Source organism: Lepus europaeus, chromosome 18 (assembly GCF_033115175.1).
Source record: "Lepus europaeus isolate LE1 chromosome 18, mLepTim1.pri, whole genome shotgun sequence".
NCBI classification, from domain to species: Eukaryota; Metazoa; Chordata; class Mammalia; order Lagomorpha; family Leporidae; genus Lepus; species Lepus europaeus.
In genome coordinates this window covers 76444220-76467416 of record NC_084844.1, presented here as the reverse complement: position 1 = coordinate 76467416, position 23197 = coordinate 76444220, and the positions used below count along the sequence as shown (strand labels likewise).

Here is a 23197-nt window from a genome sequence, read left to right as displayed (position 1 = left end):
AACTTGTCAGCTAGAAAGACCAGGGAGGTGAGACCAGAGAGCTGCTAGCTGGTGAGAGCCTTATGACCTGACCTGTGTTTGGTGGGGGGGTGTAGCCTGTCCCCATTCCCTCCATCTGAGTGGGAACTGTTCCCCCAGCACAGTTCTAGAGGAAGTTGCTGTGTTTAGCTCCTGGCCCAATCACTGCTGTGTGGAAGGATTCACCAATTAAGCCTCTGCAGTGTGTATGGGAAGGGCTATGGGAAGGGTTTTGCTGTCCCCATTAAAATGCAGTAATGGACAAACTGTCCCCAGGCACTGCCAGGTGAGCTCCGTACCTGCTCTGCCCTCTCTTCTAGAGATTCAGCCTCCCAAGATGCACCACTTCCATAGGCCCCTCCAACTCTTCCTTTCTGTGGGGAGAGGGTAGGTGGCAGAAGGCTGCAGGCTCTGCCTGTTGCTAAGGGGAAGTAATGGCAGAGGACCAAAAGGACCATTCCCAGGAACACCAGGGTTCTGTGCCTGTTCCTATTACTATACTACTCAGGCAGTTTTCTTCTGGTTCCATTTGTGAACCATGTGTCTGTCATTTAGAGACTGGGAGTCTGTATCAGCTTCACAACACTTTGCCCAGGGCTCACTGGTTCAGGTGCTCTGCATTCTCCCACAGCCTCCATGCTGCCCCAGGGAGTCCTGCCCACATTATTTTGATAAGTACATCTCTAAAGCCATTTAAAGTAATTTGTGTTTAGAAATGAAACGAGGTCATCATTACTGGCTGACTAGATGGCTATTTAAATGACTAACTTTACCTTGACTTAATTACTGATCTCCCAGTTGGAAGTTAATACATAATTATTTTAAGTTTTTTTTTTTTAAAGATTTATTTATTTTATTTGAAAGGCAGAGTTACAGAGAAGCAGAGAGAAAGAGAGAGGTCTTCCATCCACTAGCTCACTTCCTAAATGGTCACAATGGTCAGAGCTGGGCTGATCCAAAGCTAGGAGCCAAGAGCTTTTCCCAGGCCTCCCATTTGGGTGCAGGGGCCCATGGTCTTGGACCATCCTCTACTGCCTTCCTAGGCCTCAGCAGAGAGCTGGATTGGAAGCAGAGCAGCTGGGTCTCAAACCATTACCTACATGGGATGGTGGCACTGCTGGCCTTACTTACCCTCTATGTCACAGTACCAGTCCCAATATGTAATTTTTAAACCAACACTATCTATTAAACTCTAAAACACCGCTGCCTGTGTTCTACATAAAACTCCCTTAAGTGGCCTCTCCACACTACTACTTTACCATGGCATCCCTGATACCAGCATTTCTTGCACCTGAATTAGCATTTCTCCTGAATAAGTAACTGTGCACCTGTATTGCAAGAGGTCTTTTAAGTGCACAAGAATGTTTTTTAAAGATTTATTTATTTGAAAGTCACAGTTACAAAGAGATTTCCATTTGCTGATTCAGTCCCCAAATGGCCAAGCTGAAGCCAGGAGCTTCTTCTGAGTTTCCCACATGGTATAGGGGCCCAAGCATTTGGACCATCTTCCACTGCTTTCCCAGGCACATTAACAGGGAGCTGGATCAAAAGTGGAGCCAGGACTCAAACTGCTACCCATATAGGATGCTGGCCCTGCAAAAGGTGGCTTAACCCTCAAGAATTTATTTTGAATGACCATCTTTGTGACACAGCAGGGTAAGCTGCCACATGTGAGGCCAACATCCCTTATTTGAGTGCGAGTTGCAGTCCTGGATGTTTTGCTTCCTACTAATGCTCCTGGCAGAAGAGCTCCTACCACCCCTGTGGGAGACTCATATGGACTTCTGGTTCCCATCTTCAGCCTGGGCCAGTCCTGGCTCTTGTGGTCATTTTGGGAGAACCAGAAAATGAAAGATCTATATCTCCCCTTTCCACCCCCCTATAACTGTCTTTCATAAAAATAAACAAAGTTAATTTTCCACCTGTGGCATTGGCATCCCACATGGGTACAGTTCTAGTCCCAGCTGCCCCTCTTCCATTCCAGTTCTCTGCTATGGCCTGGAAAAGCAATAGAAAATGGCCCAAGTGCTTGGGCCCTAGCACCCACATGAGAAACTGGGAAGAAGCACCTGGCTCCTGGCTTTGGTTCAGCACAGCTCCAGCTGTTGCGGCCATCTGGGGAGTGAAACAGCAGAAGGAAGACCTTTCTCTCTGTCTCTCTCTCACTCTTTGTAACTCTACCTCTTAAATAAATAAAAAATTAAAAATAAATGGATTTTCTTTAAAAATTTTTTTTGAAATCCATGTACCATTTTTGTATAATAGACATTTTCCATGAACTTTTTGAAGAACGTTCACATGCGTAGATTTCAAAATTTGTTGCATAAAATAAGATTATCTTTTAATTCCATTTTCCACAAACTTTTGAAACTCTCTCATATTTGCTTTTATTTCTATTTTTCTATAAACAGTATATATATTTGATTTTATTTCTTGCAAAACATGGATTGTATTTCCTTCCTCATGCTTTCATTCCAGTTTTAGTTTCCTCTTTTCTGCACTCGTAATCTGTCTTGCAATTTCTTCTCATCTCAGTCTATCCTATGTGAGGTTATCAGATCAGACTCCTTGGAGAACAGTTTTCATCCTGTTACTCTCTTGTACAAAAGTGGTTAAAAAAATATCATCATACTTAAGAATGAGGTATGCCTCCTAAGTAGTGGTTTATCCTGCTGCACCACAGTGCTCATCCCTGACATTTTATTTGCTATTTCCCTGGCATTTTGAATTGTTTTACCTAAATTCATTTGTTGGAGCCAGTGTTGTGATGCATTAGGATAATCTGTTGCCAGTGATGTTGGCACACCATATGGGCACTTATTTACAGCTCAGCTGTTCTACTTCCCATCCAGTTCTCTGCAGTGCATCTGAGAAGCAGCAGACAACCCAATTTCTTGAGTCCCTGCCACCATGAGGGAGACTTGGATGGAGTTCCAGATCCGAGCTTTGATCTGACCCAGTCCCAGCCATTGTGACCATTTGGTGAGTGAATCTGCAGATGGGAGATCTCTCCCTCTCCCTCCCTGTCTCACCTTCTTTATAACTCTGTCTTCCAAATAAATAAACAAATCTTTTTAACATATTTGTTTTTCAACCTTTTTTCTCCCTACCTTCTAGCACACTCCCTTGGTACTGCTGCTCTCTGTGGACTTGTCCTCCTCAGCCTCTGACTAGAGCACAGCCACTCTCCAGTGCTGACATCCTCTGACACACATTTCACTCTGCTGTTCTCTCTAAACTGTAGACTCTGCTTGGGCAACCCAACTAACTCTCATGCATAGATATACACACCTGAGGACTCCAGAGCCTTAGACTTCAGGTCCGAACTAACTTTCATTTTCAGATGACTGGTGAAAAAACAAGTCTGGAAGCCAGGGTGTAGCCTTGTGGTTTAGATGCCTGTATCCCACATTGGAGTTTCTGGGTTTGATTCCCAGTTCCAGCCCCTGACTCCAACTCCCTGGAAATGCAAACCCTGAGAGCTAGCAAGTGATGGCTCAGATGATGGGGTTCCCTGCTCCTGGGCCAGCCCTGGTCACTGTGGACATTTGAGCAGTGAACTAGAGGGTGAATACCACTTCTCTGACTACTTGTTTGTCTCTTTGCATCTCCAATTAAAAAACAAAACAAAAAAGGATGTCTATATCTTTCATTAAAATAAATTCCTCAATGGCTAAAAATAGTTTCATTGTTAAAGTTAGCAAAAAATAATGCTTCTTGGTTGTAAATGATATTAGAATAATTTACAACTGTAAATCAGACTTCCATAGTGGATAAGGAAGAGAAAGATGAGAGCAATAATTTTTACTTCTGGCTTTGGTGCTTCTTTGTCATGTAACCTTGGAAAATTCATTTAAACTCCCGGAGCCCAAGTTGAGTGTCATTAAAATTGCAGGCTCATCTAGTTGAGGCAAGTGGCATAAAGCTGAGACCCTTCCTTGTTTCTGTACTGAAAGAGCTAAGTGACATTAGCAAGTCATTTTACCCCTCTGGTTCTTCCTCCGCTGTGAAATAAGATTGTCTTTATATTTACAGGATTTATTCTACACAGTACTAGCTTGTGGTAAGGTTTGCATGACTGTCAGGTCTTCTACAACTCTACTGTATTATTAGCAGTTGACACTGAAGACGAAATGCTAAACAACATAGAACTGCTAGGACTGGGGCCCACACTGTGGCACTGTAGTTAACACCCTGGCCTGAAGTGCCAGCATCCCATATGAGTGCCGGTTCAAGACCTGGCTGCTCCACTTCCAATCCAGCTCTCAGCTACGGCCTGGGAAAGCAGTAGAAGATGGTCCAAGTCCTTGGGCCCTGCACCTGCATGGGAGACCAGGAGGAAACACCCAGCTCCTGGCTTTGGATTGGCATAGCGCCGGCCATAGCAGCCATTTGGGGGTGAACCAATGGAAGGAAGATCTTTCTCTCTGTCTCTCTCACTGTCTACCTCTGCCTGTCAAAAAAAAAAAAAAGAATCAATATAGTTATTAAAATTCTTAATTATAATCACTGAGTATTGGTAATTACTTTTTTAAAAGATTTTATGTATTAATTTGGCAGGTAGAGTTAGAGAAAGAGAAAGGTCTTCCTTCCATTGGTTCACTCCCCAAATGGCCACAATGGCTGGAGCTGCACTGATCCAAAGCCAGAAGCCAGGTGCTTCTTCCTGGTCTCCCATGTGGATGCAGGGGCCCAAGCACTTGGGCCATCCTCCACTGCCCTCCTAGGCCACAGCAGAGAGCTGGACCAGAATAGGAGCAACCAGGACTAGAACCTGGCACCCATATGGGATGCCAGCACTGCAGGTAGAGGATTAACCTGTGTACTGCAGTCCCCACCTCAGTAGTGTAATTACTGATAGTATACTCCTAGTATTGTATATTTTAGTTTACACAATACTTAAATTAGATAAAAATATAGGTAGCGATAGTTATTGCTTCTCTTACTTTTACTGGATTGGATCATAGCACATGTCAATAAACCTTATTTTTTTAAAGGTTTATTTTTTAAGGAGTTACAGAGAGACATACATCAAGAGATATTCCATCTGCTGGTTTACTCCCAAGTGCCTGCAAAAAGCTAGAGCTGGGCTGATCCAAAGCCAGGAGCTTCTTTCAGGTCTCCCACATGGATTCAGGAGCCAAGTATTTGGGCCATCTTCTGCTTTCCAAGGCACATTAGCAGGGAGCTAGATTAGAAGCGGAGCAGCTAGGACATGCACCAGTACCCATATGGGATGCCAGCACTGCAGGTGGTGACTTTACCCAATATGCCATGGCACCAGCTTCAGCCTTTTCAATTTAATACTTAGAGATTATGCACTGTTCAACATCCTGGCTTTGGCTTGGCCCAGCCTCCACTGTTGTGGACATTTTGGGAGTGAACCAGAGGTTGAAAGATCTCTCTTCTTCTGCCTCTCTGCCTTTCAAATAAATGAGTCTTTGAAATATATACATATATGGGTCCCACACTGTAGCACAGTGGGTAAAGCCACTGCCATATAGGCACTGATTCAAGTCCTGGCTGATCCACTTCAATCCAGCTCCCTGCTAATGTGCCTGGGAAAGCATCAGAGGACTGCCCAAGTGCTTGAGCCCCTGCATTCCTGTGGGAGACCTGAAAGAAGCTCCTGGCTCCTGGCTTTGGATCGGCTCAGCTCAGGCCATTGTGATCATTTGGGGAGTGAACCAATAGATGGAAGGTCTGTCTCTACACCCTCTCTGTAACTCTGCCTTTCAAATAAATGTTATAAAAATGAGGGAGAAAAGTGCACTTCTGTTGCTTTCCTCATTACCTAAAGTAACATAATCAAAATCTGTTAGGCAAGTGAAGGCAAATGAATAAGGGAAATTCTGAGATGTATGTTGACCACGAAGAGAACAGTTTCCATGTATGTCTTCTGGAAGCCCATGTGAGTTGGAACCAAAGAAAAGAGGACAAAAAAGGGGGAGGCCCATATTCCCCATTTGTCTTCTTCCTTCATTGGTGCAGTGGAGAGTTGAGTAATGTAACATTGGTGTTTGTCTCCATACAGTTCACTTCTATTTAGTTGTTTCTCAATCCTCAAAAAGGGATTTAGGTCAATGTTCTATTCTCATCAAAGACCCTGTTGTTTAATAAAAGATTCTGTTAGTAATTTTTACCCTGGGTAAAATTTTTTACCCTGGGTGGGTCTAAGGATGTGCTGTGACTTAGGTTTAGAAAAGAGCATCTTCCTTGCCACCCTCTTCTCAGCTCTTGGGCTGTCAGTTCTCCCTGCACAGACACAGTAATGCACACTTCTTCTCTACTACAAAGATCTTCCCCTTATGTTGGTCATAATTCTAGTTATCAACATCAAATCAGCTCACACCTGGACTGTAAGTATTCAATGACATTATTTATCAAAATAAATGTATTCAAATATTCAAAGACCACTTCAAAGCTTAACTGCCTTCAAGAGTTTTTGGCACTTGTAATAGACACTGTGGTTTTCTACACACAAGCACTCGCTATTTTATATACCGTTTAACAATTCAAACGTCGTTTCAGGTTCAGCAATACACAAGAATAGCATGCATGAAATGGAGTCACAAGAACTTTAGTACTCTTCTACATAGTAAACATGTTACATTAGTTGGGACTCAAAACCACTATGTGGTAACATGCACTGATTTAATGAAAGATATACAGCTAGGTAGTTAAGGCCACAGAATCCCAGACCTATTGATTTTAAATGAGTTTAGGTCAACAGCATTCCATTGCATTATCTTCTATCTCACAGTCCTGCTTTTCCAACAAGACCCACCCCCTCAGACCACATATTTCCTGCCTGTGTCTGTACAGTGGTGGAAGCTGTTCTGATACAAGCATCTCCTGGACAGTCACCAGCTTCCTGACTCACTACCTAGCTTGGAATCATTAGTTCTGAGGGAACTGAATTGAATGTCAGTCTCTGGCAGTCACAGACTTCTGCCTTAGGAAACAGAACATGTCCTCTACTCTGGGGCTCCCTTTTTCTCATCAACCATGGTGTCTGTGGTGATCTATGGTTTTTTTCTTTTTTTTTTTTTGACAGGCAGAGTGGACAGTGAGAGAGAGACAGAGAGAAAGGTCTTCCTTTTTGCCGTTGGTTCACCCTCCAATGGCCGCCGCGGTAGCGCGCTGCGGCCTGCGCACTGCGCTGATCGGATGGCAGGAGCCAGGTGCTTCTCCTGGTCTCCCATGGGGTGCAGAGCCCAAGCACTTGGGCCATCCTCCACTGCACTCCTTGGCCACAGCAGAGAGCTGGCCTGGAAGAGGGGCAACCGGGACAGGATCGGTGCCCCGACCGGGACTAGAACCCGGTGTGCCAGTGCCGCAAGTCAGAGGATTAGCCTGTTGAGCCACGGCGCCGGCCGATCTCTGGTTTTTCACTCAAGCCCTAGTAGAACTCTGATTCCAAAAAACAGGGATAAGTGTTCTACCTGGGGCTGGTGCTGTGGCATAGCAAGTTACACTGATGCCTGCAGCACTAGCATCCCATATGGATGCCAGTTTGAGTCCCAGCTACTGCAGTTCTTACCCACTCCCTGCTGGGAAAAGCAGCATAAGATGGCCCAAGTGCTTGGTCCTCTGCCCCTACATGGGAGACCTGGAGGAAGCTCCTGGCTTCAGCCTGACCCAGCCCTGACCACTGTGGCCATTTAGGGAGTAAACTAGCAGATGGAAGACCACTCACTGCAACTCTGCCTTTCAAATAAGTAAAACATCATGTTGTACACCCTTTTCCAGGCAGTTGTACAGCTGGGGGTTGTAGCTTCTTGTATATTTTGGATAATAAGAGTTTTGGTTTGAAAGCAAGCTCATCTGAAACAAAGATCACTCATTATACTTCATTAGAGAAGGGAGCTCTGCTCTTTGAAAGTGAAAATCAGAAGCTGTAACGTGTGATGAGCTCCACCTGCCAGGTCTGGGGATACTTAGTTGAAAGCCAGGACACCAGGAAAGGAAGCTTTTCAGATTCCCTGGCCCTTGCTTTAGTCTTATATCTTTACTTCCTTTGTTGCTTCTTGGTGCCAAGGGTGTACACTTTATACTGAAATGAGGAATTTGGTCTTACCTCTTTGGGGGTTTTTTCTATGAAGACTGTATATATTTACCTTGGTTTTAAGGATAGCTTCTGGGGTGGGTGGATTTTTCAGAAGTTTTCACAAGCCAGCCAAAAGCCTATATTTTCTTCACAGAATTCAGTTTTTAAAAAAGCCTTCAATACAGCCAGAATATCTGTAGGAAGGGAAAAGTAGAAAAAAAAGCATGTGAAATATGAAGAACCGAATGATCAAATAATCCCTTGTGCTTTTGTAGTACTAGGATTAGCTATTTTCTAGTTTTTACTCAATCCTGTAGTCCTGAGGATTTAGCTCTTTAAAGACAAAGATGCCAGTAGGCAAAATACTTAAGTTGGTGCCATACTACTAAAACATAAATACTTCAGTTTGTTTTTAATGCCAAAATGTTTTTGTAGGAGAGGCACAAATTGTCAGGGAACTAAGTCTCTTGCAAACACTGCCTGCAATGAAAAGCATCCTCAGCCTCCACCCAGAGCACTGCCATTGCAGAGCTGAAGGGTGATTTATTTCCCCCATCTGGGGTGAATATGCTGAGAAATAAAGGGAGATAAACAGACCTAGGTTAAGTCTCATTCCCCTTGCGGAGCTGCTCATTTGTGTTTGAGGACACAGCCTTTCTGCATTCTTGTGATACTTACAATGGATTAAATTGAAGACTAATTCACATTTGCAGGCCAGCAGCTCCTGGAATGCTTCTGACCACAGCAGTGCTTCCTTCGGGGAAGGTCTGCAAGAGCAGTTCTGTAGTGAGTTGTGCTCAGAGCAGTTCCCCTCCCAGCTCAGCAGTGAGCTGTTCAGATTGCAAACACAGGAATCTCAACTTACTTGATGAAAGTTTGCTACGGGCTTTTCTTGCCAACTGTGGCCTTCCCAGGAGTGGTGGAGTTTTGAGGTAGCTCAATCGTGTCTTCCAATCTTTTACTCATAAAAAAAAGTACATTTCCCTAAATGACCATCCTTGAGTACACTACTGACCTGAATGCATTTTTACCAAATAAAGTCGTCCAATAGCTACAAACAAACCAAAAGCCAATAGCAGGCTTACCAACCTAATATTAAACTCAGCACCGGGCTGGCACCGTGGCTCAATAGGCTAATCCTTCGCCTAGTGGTGCTGGCACACCGGGTTCTAGTCTTGGTCGGGATGCCGGATTCTGTCCCGGTTGCCCCTCTTCCAGGCCAGCTCTCTGCTGTGACCAGGGAGTGCAGTGGAGGATGGCCCAAGTACTTGGGTCCTGCACCCCATGGGAGACCAGGAGAAGCAGCTGGCTCCTGCCATCCGATCAGCGCAGTGCGCTGGCCGCAGCGGCCATTGGAGGGTGAACCAATGGCAAAAAGGAAGACCTTTCGCCGGCGCCGTGGCTCAACAGGCTAATCCTCTGACTTGCGGCGCCGGCACACCGGGTTCTAGTCCCGGTCGGGGCACCGATCCTGTCCCGGTTGCCCCTCTTCCAGGCCAGCTCTCTGCTGCGGCTAGGGAGTGCAGTGGAGGATGGCCCAAGTCCTTGGGTCCTGCACCCCATGGGAGACCAGGAGAAGCACCTGGCTCCTGCCTTTGGAACAGCGCGGTGCGCCGGCCGCAGTGCGCTACCGCGGCGGCCATTGGAGGGTGAACCAACGGCAAAAAGGAAGACCTTTCTCTCTGTCTCTCTCTCACTGTCCACTCTGCCTGTCAAAAAAAAAAAAAAAAAAGGAAGACCTTTCTCTCTGTCTCTATCACTGTCCACTCTGCCTGTCCAAAAAAAAAACTCAGCACCGAATTACTGAGCAGTTTCATGTGTTCCTCATAAAGTAAGTGCTGCTGTGAGGACTAAAGATAGGACTGCCCAAATTTTAATTTTCAATATACTGCACAGCTAATAAAGCAGATGCTGTCTCTGGCCCACAAAAGGGGACAGTTTCCCTGCAAGGTTAACCGCAATCGGGAGACATTTCACACCTGATGGAACCCGCAGCGGGACTACCTTGAGCCAGCTCCTCTGCTTCCCTTTCCACCTTCGGTCCTGGACGGGCCAGAGACCACGCACAGGAGGTGCCACCGCCTCACCCGTGCCCCCCTGTAACCCGCAACGCTCCTGGGAGGCAGATGCCGCAGAACAGTGATTTGTTCCATGGTTGTCACTGCGTGAGATCAGCCCATCATGAGAAAACGACCATGGACTCGAACGAGACATCCAACTGCAGAAGCACTGCCCCAGCGGCAGCGCAGGAGGGTGGATGACGGAAGGCACAGCGTGGCCAGGATCTCTAGGGACCCCGCAGGACTCTACTGCCCTGGATTCCTACAGCAGGCTGTGCACGAGGGCCCAGTGCACCTCCAGCGCCCTCCTACCAAGCCCTTCCTCCTGTCTGCCCGTGCAGACCACACAGATGCAGCATCAGTGTGCAAATCCGCATCGGGCCCTTGGTTTTCCTGCTGAGACTCGGCCTTCATTGCTTCCCCAAGTGCAGCTCTTGCTGCAAACCTCAGCCAGCGGGGCTGGCGGGAGAGGCTGAGGGTCGCACTCACCGGGTCTGCCTCCCCTCCTGGCTCTCCTAGCTCTCATCACTGCCGCCTGTGTTCTTGTCCCAACGTCCAAAATTGAGCTCAATGGCCAAGAATGTAACACCACCCACGTCACCCGTACACACCACAACTACCAGGTGCCCGCCAATCACCACCGCCTTTATAGCCGGCCCGGCATGGGGCAAGTCTGGCAGCGCCGGTCCTGTCCCAGTTCAGGGAGGATTGGTCCGAGGTCCCTGGCCGGGCGGAGCCTGAGCCGCCCTGCAGCAGATTTTGGAAGCAAGGGAGCTGCTGATGGCTGAGGCCGGGCTCAGAGCGCACTGAGGGAGACGCCATGCCCTGCAGGGGCGCTGGAGCCCTGGACTTTCCCAGGCTGCAGTCCTGGGGTGGAGGCTGGCTTAGCCCTTCTTCCCCAGCCCTGCCCGCAGGTGGAGCGGGGTTCCCACGGGGGCGGCTTTCTTCACGGGAGGGCCTCGACTCAGGGTGCTGGCCTGCAGCCTTCCGGGAGGGAGTAGGAGACAGTGACTTTGTCAGGAGGCGACACCCGAGCTGGGCCTGCTTTTTGGGACAGCTCTGGATGCACGTCCGCGTGTGCCTGGACCTGCGGGGCCGCCTCTCGCCTCCTGGAGGATCTGGGAGCCGGGCGTCCTAGTGGCGGGGGGCGGGAGGGCGATGTGCTGAGCTCGCCCTGGGTGCACCAGGCTCTTTGGAGCCTTTGAGAGTCGAGGTCACCTCCTGAGTCACTCCTGGTCCGCTTGGGATTTGCCAGAACCCTGAATTAGGGGTGTGGTGGAAGTGGTAGTGGTTGACTTCAATGCAATTTATTTGTAAATTCTTCAAACACAGTTTCTCCCTACTCCTGCAGGCTTTAAGGTGATTGATGAGGACAGAGTCCCTAAGCTGCGAAGAGACTGAATTTTGGAAACTACATCCAGAACTCCACAGTGTGTATTTAAGTGCTCTTCCCTCAGGCCTGCAGGTGGACAGCAAGAGCAACAGTAAGATATTAATTACTGTAGATACTCTCCTTTCTTTACAGTAGACCCACCAAAAGAGAATGGGGGATGTGTGCTTGAACAGTGGAACCAGTCAGCATGCTAGGGTGAGCTGCCCAAGCGCTTGTACCCCTGCACCCACATGGGAGACCCAGAGGAAGCTCCTGATTTCCAGGCTTCAGATCGGCCCAATCTCTAGCCATTGCAGCCATTTAGGGAATGAACCAGCAGATGGAAGACCCCTTTTCTCTCTCTGCCTCTCTCTCTGTAACTCTACCTCTCAAATAAATAAATAAAATCTTTTAAAAAATGTAATTGAATGTTAAGTAATGTGAGGATAGGGCAATACAGAGATCCCCAAATTTTAGTTTAATACTTTTGACAAATACTCCCCAGTTACTTAAAGGAAGAGCAACTCCTTGTGTGCCTGCTGCAACCTTGCCACCATTTGAAGGGGAAGAGCTCATTGTCTGCCCTGAGGGGCAGTGCTGCATCCCCCTCAGGTGTGTTCACATGACTGTCAGACTGTCACTTCCCTAATGAGAGGATTAGAGCTGGCAGAGGGCCCAAGACAATTCTTTATATTTATTTCCTACAGTCAGGTTCTTTATACCTATTTAAGTGCTATAGTAGTTACTGTGCATAACCAGAGCAGCCATTCTCCCAGCCTCTTATTTGCTTTCAGACAAGTTCAATAGTTTGTAGTGATTCCCCCCACCATGGAAATCAGTTTGTATTTATTTCTGTGAAGGATATCAAAACCAGGGTGCACTGTCCTCAAGGGACTTATGGATCTACAAATCTTCAAAATGGGTTTATAAATAATAAAATAGCAAAAAATTAGAGGACAGTTGTTTTTTTTTTTTTAACTTTTATTTAATGAATATAAATTTCCAGTGTACAGCTTATGGATTACAATGGCTTCCCCCCCCCCCATAACTTCCCTCCCACCCGCAACCCTCCCCTCTCCCGCTCCCTCTCCCCTTCCATTTGCATCAAGATTCATTTTCAATTCTCTTTATATACAGAAGATCAATTCAGTATAAAGATTTCAACAGTTTGCACCCACATAGAAACACAAAGTGAAACATACTGTTTGAGTACTAGTTATAGCATTAAATCACAATGTACAGCACATTAAGGACAGAGATCCCACATGAGGAGCAAGTGCACAGTGGCTCCTGTTGTTGACCCAACAAATTGACACTCTAGTTTATGGCGCCAGTAACCACCCTAGGCTGTCGTCATGAGTTGCCAAGGCTATGGAAGCCTTCCAAGTTTGCCGACTCTGATCATATTTAGACAAGGTCATACAAGACAGAGTGAGGATAGTAACCAATGATCCTAAGAGTGGCATTTACCAGGTTTGAACAATTATACAGCATTAAGTGGGGAAGAGGACCATCAGTACACACAGGTTGGGAGTAGAGCCATTGGTGGTAGAGTAGAGGTTATGATTACAAAGGAATGAGGCCCAAGTGCACTAGACAGGGCCTAGAACAAAGGACAGAGTCATTATTAGAGGAGCTAAGAAAGGTGCTGTCTAAGCTACAATTAAGTTTTCTGATTGAGAGGCAAATAGAACCTGATAGAAGGGGCTTGATAATAATCTGGTGGGCTTTAGGCCTTGTAAATTCAGAGGCCCAGACCTATCTATCTCTTCACATGGGGTATATCCTAAGGGAGGTGTGAACCTCCTAGGGGAAGGCACTCTGTTGACTTTCATTACTTGGCTGGCCTGGGAGGAGAGCTGGCCAGGTAAAGGCAGGTGGCATCTCTAACAAGAAATTTACAGTTCTGCCTGCAATGTTGCTGACCCTACTTGACCATCCCCTCAGCTGCAGTGGTCACTTTGGAAATTGGACTGAGTGAAGGGCTTTTCAGCTTAGAGCCAATAAGATCTGTGGCTCTGACCTGGGCATCCTTCGACTCCAGGGCAGGTCCATTTCCAGTGATCCAACTCTTGGCAGAGCTGCCAGGGCTCTTCACAAGCTGACTTCTCCTGAAGCCCAGGCTTACCACATTGAAAGCCACTGCAGTGGACTGGCCTGTTGGGTCTCCTTGAGGGCAGATCACTGTACAGATCAGCCATTAATACGCCTGCCACCCATTGCTTCTGATGCCGAGCTTTCTTTTCCTCCTGGTTTGTGTTAAAGCAGACCAGAGGATGCAAGTCAAGGGAGTGCCCGTTTCCCATCTCTAATCTTCGGTGGCCTGAACTACAAGTCTATAGTCACAGGCATGTTCTGTAGTAGTTTTTCTAAGGTAGACAATGCCCATGAGGAAAATTATATTCTCACTTTAAAATTTTCTTTCCCTTTGGTCTGAAAGGGAGGTTTTTTCTACTTACTGTATACTTCGCTGATGGCGAAGTGAATCTAGCTATGAGATTATTATTTGAGTTCTTATTTTGGCTATGCTATTGCAGAAAAATGTTATAGAAGGCATTGGACCTTCTGGTAAATGTTTTCTTAAGTTGTTATCTAATGGTTGAAACGGTTTGCTAAGTATTCATGTGATATTGCTATTGTCAGCAAGCGATCTAGGACTTGCTCCCTCATTTCTCTATTCTAAGCCCAACTTGTTCTTTCATTTCTCTATTCTCTTCAAGGTAGGAAACTAATTCTATTATGAAGGAATCTGTAGGATGCACAATTTAATCTTTAGACCTTATAATAGAGGACAGTTTTTACAGCATCAATCTTCAATTGTTAAACAAAGATATTTTTGTGTAAACAGAACAAAATTATATGAACATTCACAGTTACATTTTTTTTTTTTTGACAGGCAGAGTTAGTGAGAGAGGGAGAGACAGAGAGAAAGGTCTTCCCTCCATTGGTTCACCCCCAAATGGCTGCTATGGCTGGCGCCTGTGCCAATCCAAAGCCAGGAGCCAGGTACTTCCTCCTGGTCTCCCATGCAGGTGCAGGGCCCAAGCACCTGGGCCATCCTCCACTGCCTTCCCGGACCACAGCAGAGAGCTGAACTGGAAAAGGAGCAACCAGGATGGAATCGGTGCCCCAACTGGTACTAGAACCTGGTGTGCCAGCACCGCAGGCAGAGGCTTAGCCTAATGAGCTGCAGTACTGGCCACATTCACAGTTACATTAACAACAAAGATGTCACCATCTGCCTACTTCTTGATCTTCGAGGACTACTGAGGCTGTCTTCTGTACTGGGAGATGGCATTCCAGGGTCTGCCGCTATGAAAGCAACAAGAGAGGTGTCAGGAACCTTTTGGCAAAAGTGACTTCAAAAAGTTTGTGGAAAATAAAAAATGTAGGGGCATCTGTTCATAGTGGGTCAGGCTTGTGCACCTGGGAGGCAGCAGATGATGGCTTAAAGGCTTGGAGTTCCTGGCTGGGCCAGCCCCAGCTGTTATGGGCATCTGGAAAATAAAGCAGTAGATGGAGGATCTCAGTTGCTGTCTTTCAAGTTATTTTTTTAAGGTGTTAACTTCAAAAATAGCTAAATAAATTGTGAGAGTGACACATAATTCATACTATGTATATTCCAAACAAGATCCGTAAGGGCAGAACTGCTCAGCAGCCACACTGCAGGGATAGGTATCTTTCCGATGATATCTTCATCTGCTCCTTGTGGTTGAAGCCAGTGTATGAGCTCTTGATCTGTTTTCTGCCCTGGGAGGGCCTAGGGTGCTCTATATTATCTGTAAAGATTCAAAATTTGTTGTATATTAATGTCTAATTATAAAATTTCCAAAGTGGCAAGCTGGATGTAATAAACTATGCCAGACTGCAAAAAAAAATACAAACATGGTATATTGTCTATAAAGTACAGAGGTTAATCTGTATTTTAGAGATACACATCTCTACACATATCTCTATTTCTTTCACCTCTGAAAGTCTACATTAAGCTCTCAATGGGATGATTAATTAGGAATAGATTTCATATACTTAATTTTGTAATCAGTGAACTAGAAATAATTATTGTAGTATTGAGGATTGTACTGACTAAAACAATATGTTTATTCCATGTTAAATACCATCATCGTATCTTTGGATTCCTTTTGTCCTACTACTTAGATATTCACAGGAGAGGGGAGGTGGGAAGAAAACCCAAGATCCATCAGGGTGGAGGGGGAATGTCAGAGGCTGTGGTTCTATTGTACTGCAGCATTGGTTCTGGAGGAACACATTAATGGACCCAGATTTTTCTAAGGTAATTGAGTGCCTCTTTTCTCCTGTACACTTGTCTGTAGTATTACATTTTCATTTATGTAAAAGTTTATTTTCTTCAAGTAATGTATTAATTTGGATGAAAATGAAGATGTTAAGGAATTTTCAGAATGGGTCTGTGGCAGCCCTCCTTGGCTTTGTTTTTAGGCACTTATATCAGAAAAGAAAAGATAGAAAAATTCATTTTGGGTTCTCTTCCTCTCTACCATGACAGTCTTTGGTTAAGATTTGTCATTTTGTCATATTTGATTCTCTAGACTCCCTGAAAAATCCCCTACTTCATTAGATGGAGTCCTTGTCTCACCATGGCAGTGAAAAGTTAAAAATGTTCCAGCTTTGCATTTAGCTAGGTCATGGACACATGCCATGGCTCTTGCCAGCCAAGTGTATCAGGGACATCATCTGAATCAGACTTACTTGCATGAAGAAAAGGAGCAGCAGATCCTTCCAGTGAAAGTGGAGAGGAGCAGGAGCTGCAGAACACTGCTGGGGGGGGGGGGGTGTGCCGTGGGATGTCATGTGGTGGCTGGTGTCTGGGATACTGGTTCTGAGGAAGACAGGGTTTATGGTGGCCAGTGCTCTGGCATAGTGGGTAAGGCTGCCGCCTGCAGTGCCAGCATCCCATATGGGCACCGGTTTGAGTCCCGGCTGCTCCACTTCCGATTCAGCTGTGCTATGGTCTGAGAAAGCAGTAGAAGATGGCCCAAGTCCTTGGACCCCTAAACCCAAGTGGGAGACCTGAAAGAAGCTCCTGGCTCCTGGCTTTGGATCAGCTCAGCTCCAGCCATTGTGGCCAATTGGGGAGTAAACCAGCAGATGGAAGATCTTTCTCTCTCTCTCTGCCTCTCCTCTCTCCGTGCCTCTCCTTTCTCTGTGTAACTCTCACTTTCAAATAAATAAATCTTTTAAAAAAAAGAGTTTATGCTTACGGGTAGTGGTCATGGAAAATATATGGGACATTTTGCAGCAAGATTTGGGATGAATTTTCTAACCACTGAATCTCCTAGAAATTAGAATACACTTCTAATGCATAACTTCCTCTTATGCTTAATTAGGTTTTTGTTTTGAATTGTTTTTGATGAAACAGCAAGGAATTCTGAGTTATAGACTTCCTATTTCAGAGACAGGAAAACATTAATGCCTGCATTATAATTAAATAATGCCTATCACCCTTTCTTAAGCAACAAATGATCATAGATTCTCTCTTTGCTAATAATTAATGAGCATGGAGATTCTTTCCACTGTAACCACTCTCCCACCTACACTCCCTCCCCTCTTCCTCCTTCCTCTCCTATTGACATGGAATGCCTTACATAGTTAGGGTGAACATTTAACCTGCTTGGCCCTAGATGTTTATACACTTCAACTCTGTGTCATTATTAATATGCCCTTTTTATGACCAAGCTTATATCAGAACAACAAATTATATATTCACCTAATACTGACAGTCATCAAATCAATTTTTATTTTCTTCTCTATTAGGCAGTTCTTCAGGGGCAGAAATATTTATTTTGTATATCATTTATTCATTCAACTAAAAGACTGTCAAGATGCTGAGTTTTAGTGTCAAAGCAAATATGTTTCTAGACCCCATTAAGTTTACAGTCTGGCAAGAAAGAGCAATACCCAAAGAATATTGTCTTTCATAGTGAATTGTGGTGTGAAGTCAGTGGATAAAGATTTAAGCATTATTAATCCAGCACCAACTCTAATCCCATGATCTCTAATTGAGAGAAGTAATCAGAGATATAGAACCCCATGTTACCCAGTTATCTCTTTGAATTTCTGCTTAAAAATAAAACATATCAAACAACACACAAATACCTAGCACTGCATATTTACATACTATCTTGATATTAAAAATAAGAAAAAATTACCATGAAATAATAGAAACTTTGAATCTCCTTTGTTTTCTAGACAAGTTATAATCCTCTGTGGTTCTTTACAGTGTAAATTATTTTCGTAGGTAGTCTTTGTATCTCTCACATTTTTTCCCTATGAGAAATCAGATTTTAAAAACTGAGACCCAAGACAAAAAAAAGATTTTTAAAACTAGTATTATATGTTGATTGGCTCTTTAAAAAAGATTTATTTATTTATTTGAAAGTCAGAGTTACACAGAGTAGAAGGGGAGAGAGAGAGAGAGAGACATCTTCCATCTTTTGGTTCACTCACCAATTGGTCACAATGGCTAGAGCTGTACTGATCTGATGCCAGCAGCCAGGAGCTTCTTCTGTGTCTCCCACACAGGTGCAGCTGCCCAAGGATTTGGGCCATCTTCCACCACTTTCCCTGGCCATAGTAGAGAGCTGGATTGAAAGCAGAGTAACCGGGACTCAACCTCCACCCATATGGAATGTCAATGCTGGTGGCAGCTTTACCTGCTATGCCACAGCGCTGACCCCTTGGTTGGCCTTTAACTTAGACTTTTTAATGATATTAAAAAACACCATGTTTTTCTAAGCTCTTTTCTCCTTTGTAAACTCCAGATAATACTGTCCCCAGAATTAATCGAAGGTATAAATGATATAAGGCATTTAACCCCTTAACCTGTCTTCTTGAATACTCAGCTGTGTTAGCTCTGTGTCCATTCCTCTGTTTGTCTCCATACTAGATGAATAAAAAGACAGTGTAAAATGATTTGAAAAGAACTGTAAGGGGTCAGTGTTGTGGCGCTGCCTCCAATTGGGGAGTGAACCAGCCGACGGAAATCCTCTCTCTCTCTCTCTCTCTCTGCCTCTCCTTCTCTGTAACTCTGACTTCCAAATAAATAAATAAATCTTAAAAGAACTGTAAACATCCATAAAACACAAATAAAAATTGTATCCTCAAAACTGGATGTTAAACCATGCCTTCTACACCTCTGTTAAAAGTTACATTCTACCATAGCCATTTATGATTTCTAGGGCCAAAGCAGTAAATAAGATTTTTCTGGAAGAGACAGAGGTTATGAGGGAGCCAGGATTTGGGGTCAGTAGCAGCAGTAGGTGTCACTCTTTAAAATTTTGATTCAGAAAAGGAAGAACAGCAACTGATCCTTGAGATTTGGGGGTGGGAAGGACAGGAAGGAGGGACTTAACAAAAGCAAATGCCCTCTGGTTGTGGGCACCCACCCCAGCCTGAACCCCTTGGGGAGGGCCAGCTGGTGTCTGTAGGGATGCTGTGGCCTGGACTCCATTTCCCAGAGTACCCAGGATCTCCAATGTAATCTGCCTTCCGAATGCCTGTGGGCATGCGCGTGATAGTGCCCGCCCAAGGGTTGGACCAGAGGGAGTTCATTCCCTGGTCGAGGTCTGCCCTGGGGGCTGTGTTACTCCTCCTGCATTTACTGCATCTCCTGCTCTGCACGCGAGATCCCAGGCAGTTTCCGGGTGCTCACCGAGCCTGCCTCCTGCTGCTGCTTCCCTCTTCATCGTCCGCCTGTGGGTCCCACGTGCCAGGGACTCTTTCTGCTCCACTCTCCCCGCTTCGCTCCCTGTGGTTCCAGAAGAAAAGGTACCTACTCCTGGGACTTTCTGCAGCAGGTTTGGGGTACAGGAACGGGCGGGGACGCGTGTGGGAGAAGGGTGGGTGTCAGGGAGAAGGGTGGGTGCCAGGGCGGCTGGAGGCCCCCAGTGAGGCTCACTTACTTCTCAGCGATCATGGCAACTTTCCCCGAGGTCAGGGCTGGGGCCCGGGCTGTTCTGTCTCCCACCTAGGCTTCCCAGGCTCCCAGCGCCTGGCCTGTCCCTAATGTGCTTTATTTAGTGGTTACAGGAGAGGGCAGCGTTCTGGGAAACTGCACACGCAGGGCAGCTGAAAGCACAGGGAAGGAAGGCGGGGAGACTCCTGCTCTCCAGTTAAATAAGCTGGGTTCCCACTGTGGGTGGTCTCAGAATGCAGTCTGGCAGGGCCTCCTGCTGTTTGCTGGGCTGGTTCCTGCAGGGTGGGGCTGGATGGTCTTCAGCAGAGAGCCTGGGGCAGCAGAGGGGTGGGAAGGAGGATCTGACTAGGATCTGCCCCACTGCTCTCATCCTGCACCTCATCTTCCTGGTGGGGTCCCCACGGACACACCTGCTGGGTGTGGCCCTGAGTGTTCAGCTTTTTCCCAGAGGGAGCAGTGTGAAGCATGTGAGCAGTGTGAAGCTTTGTGCATTGATCCCTTTCCCGTCTTTAATTATCAGATTTTTCCAATCTGGAATTTGAAGCTGTTACAGAAATCTGGGGTGGCAAAACTCCCTTCTTTCAAACAGGCACAGAGAGAGTGGAGGGTCCAAGGAGTTTATATTAATGGCCCTAGGCTCAGCTGGAATGATTTCCTGAGAATTGAGCATCAAATTCAAGTTTGTTAGAATATGTATAGGATCACCAGCATCATACCTCAGCTGTTATAGTACTGGTGGGTTTAAATGCAGCCTACATGACTTAGGACCACATTTCCAACTATCGGTGGGTCCAGTATGTTTGTAAAAGAGATGCCAGGGACAGATTTACGAGGACAGATTTATGACTGGAGTTTTCAGAAGCAGAACTTAGGGCATCTTCCCTCCCTAGACAAGATATCAGTGGACAGCTGCTTCACTCATTAATTGTGAGCATCCACTTTTCAAGGTTTGTGTTGGATGGGGTTCATTTCTCTTTCTTTGTCTCAGGTTGTGTAAGACCCCTTAAGCAGGCGTCCCACAAACCCACAAACCGGACCCCAGAAACACAGACTCCACTCCAATCGATGCAAAAGGCAAGAGGAAAGTTTATTACATTTGCAAATGGGCCATCTCAGCAGCACCCTCTGGTAGGGTGCAGAGAGAGAGAGCGGCCCCCAACATCAGTTTCACAGAGTATTTACGCTAAAAACTACACTATTAGCATACCTGATTGTGTTACAGTTTCATTGGGCAAGCTACAGGTTACTAGTATTTTTATTGGGCAAATAAATGGTTGCTAGGTAAGGGGCTTGGGATGGGGGTCACGGATAGTTTCTTCTTATCAGCTTGAGGAAGTGAGGTGGAGGATGGTATGGGCTGTCCATGCTTGCAGTCTTTTTTCTTTTCTTATCAGCTCAAGTAAGCAGCTTAATTAAGCAGGGAAGGGGGGTTCCCATGAGCATGGCAGGACAGCAGGATAAAGGGGCTTGGGAAAATTCCATCAGGATGGGGGTGGCAACAAGACCTTGGTATGTTTCAACAGGATGACAAGCTGCAGGGCGGCAGTAAAGCAATAAAACAAGATAAGGGGTTGGGAGAATAGGTTACAACAGGATAAGGGTTAGAAGCTTTTCTTTCTTCTTTGTTCTCTAAAGACAGCACATGTCCTGCAAGCTCAGCTATTATATAGAAGCAGAAAGATATGGTTAGCATTAGTTTTAGTTCCTTTATTCTGGCTCAACTTAATCCTTATAGTTGTGGCTGTATTTCTTCTACAAGGCCATGGAATCATAGCTGATGATTTATTTGGCTGCTTTTCATTTTCTGTCTTCAGCTATTTCTTCTCCGGTTAGCAAGGTTGTCAACTGTTTTTACCTGCCACTGATCCCTTTGCAAAGTGAAAAGTGAACTAAAATTAATGCAAGTCTACTGTGTTGTCAATAACTGGAGTTTTTTTTTTTTTTTTTTTTTAAGATTTATTTATTGGCCGGCACCACATCTCAATAGGCTAATCCTCCACCTGTGGTGCCAACACACCTGGTTCTATCCCCAGTCGGGGTGCCAGATTCTGTCCCAGTTGCCCCTCTCCAGGCCAGCTCTCTGCTATGGCCTGGGCATGCAGTGGAGGATGTCCCAAGTGCTTGGGCCTTGCACCCACATGGGAAACCAGGAGAAGCACCTGGCTCCTGGCTTTGGATCAGTGCAGTGCGCCAGCTGCAGCATGCTGGCCACGGCGGCCATTGGAAGGTGAACCAATGGCAAAGGAAGACCTTTCTCTCTGTCTCTCTCTCACTATCCACTCTGCCTGTCAAAAAAAAAAAAAAAGATTTATTTATTCATTTGAAACTCAGAGTTACACAGAGAGAGGCAGGCAGAGAGAGAGAGAGACATCTTCCATCCGATGGTTCACTCCCCAATTGGCAGCAGCAGCTGGAGCTGTGCTGATCTGAAGCCAGTAGCCAGGAGCTTCTTCTGCATTGAAGCTGTTTTTTAAAATAATTATTTGCTTATTTGAAAGGCAGAGTTACAGAGTGACATAAGCAGAGATAGATGGCCTAAGCTGTTCTGATACAAAACCAGGAGCCAGGAGCTTTGTCCAGGTCTCCTAGGTGGGTGCAGGAGATGAGGGATTTGGGCCATCTTCTACTGTTTTCCCAGGCCACAGCAGAAAGCTGGATGGAAAGTGGAGCAGCCAGGATCCCAACTGGCACCCATATGGGATGCTGACACTGCAGGCAGTAGCTTTACCCACTATGCAACAGTGCTGCCCACTAACTGGAGCTCTTTTAATCTGAGTTTGCATAAAGTGGAGAATTACAGCATCATAAATACAGATAAGTAACAGTTTTTCTCTGCCTAGTACTTTACAGTTACCCAGTGATCCACTGAGAATCTTATATTCCACACTGTGTAATTAAGAAGGCCAGGTATTTGTCTTATTTTGGGTTCTGTGTTTAAACCCATGACATTTTTGACATGGGAGGAAATTAGTTCTACAATTTCATAGAGACTGGTCTGTGGAAGCATCTATAGAAGTTATAACTGTGAGAGTGGTAAGAAAGAAGAAGGGAAGAAATAAGTGCCCCTTGCCCCCCACAGAGATGTCCACATAGTGGAGTAGAAGATGTGCCCTGGAAAACTATGGCTGACTTTCCGTGACAAACTGTGTTTGAGTGCTTCACATGTTCTGATAGAAAGGTGTTGCCACCAGGTTACTACTATATTTATTTATTTAGTTAGTTTTTAAAGATTATTTATTTGGAAATCAGAGTTACACAGACAGAGAAGGAGAGGCAGAGAGAGGAAGAAAGAGAGGTCTTCCATTGGGTTCATTCCCTCAATGGCTTCATCATTGTGAACCTTGCTCAGTTCCTGGCCTATACCTTTCCTTTAACCTAGTACTTTGCCATGTAGTAGCCCATGAAAACTGCAGACTGCATAAATGAATGAATACTTTGAGGGTTGTGATTTCTTAGAGGAATATCATAAGGGACAGAAGGAATAAAAACAAAAAAAAAAGTATCCTCAGTTTATAGAAGGTATACTATTTTTGCAAGCGACAGAGAGAAGAAGAAGAAGGAAAGTGGTGAGACTGGAAAGTTGTGGCAAATATAGTAGGCACTGGTCAAATTTAACAAGCCCTTTAGAAAACATTCCTTACTTCCGTGTAGACTGTCCTCTAGAGGTGAACAGGGTCCTCTAAACCCACTTGTTGCACAAATGAAAACCCAAACATTGTCTTCTCCCACAGATGGAGTCTGCTATT

At 45.5% G+C, this 23197-nt stretch overlaps 1 protein-coding gene and 1 pseudogene across 4 annotated transcripts in view; both read left to right on the top strand.

Moving 5' to 3' along the window:
- LOC133747049 (adenomatous polyposis coli protein 2-like) overlaps window positions 1-23197 on the top strand; it is an 834579-nt pseudogene that overhangs the window by 30895 nt on the left and 780487 nt on the right.
- LOC133747333 (zinc finger protein ZFP2-like) overlaps window positions 1-23197 on the top strand; it is a 48571-nt gene that overhangs the window by 4209 nt on the left and 21165 nt on the right. For 3 of the 4 annotated variants that reach the window (XM_062175729.1, XM_062175731.1, XM_062175730.1), the window contains 2 exons: window positions 2871-3000; window positions 11480-11612. The gene's annotated coding sequence lies outside the window, so the exon portion shown is untranslated. The remainder of the gene's footprint in view (window positions 1-2870; window positions 3001-11479; window positions 11613-23197) is intronic. The other variant, XM_062175732.1, reaches the window with a different exon arrangement.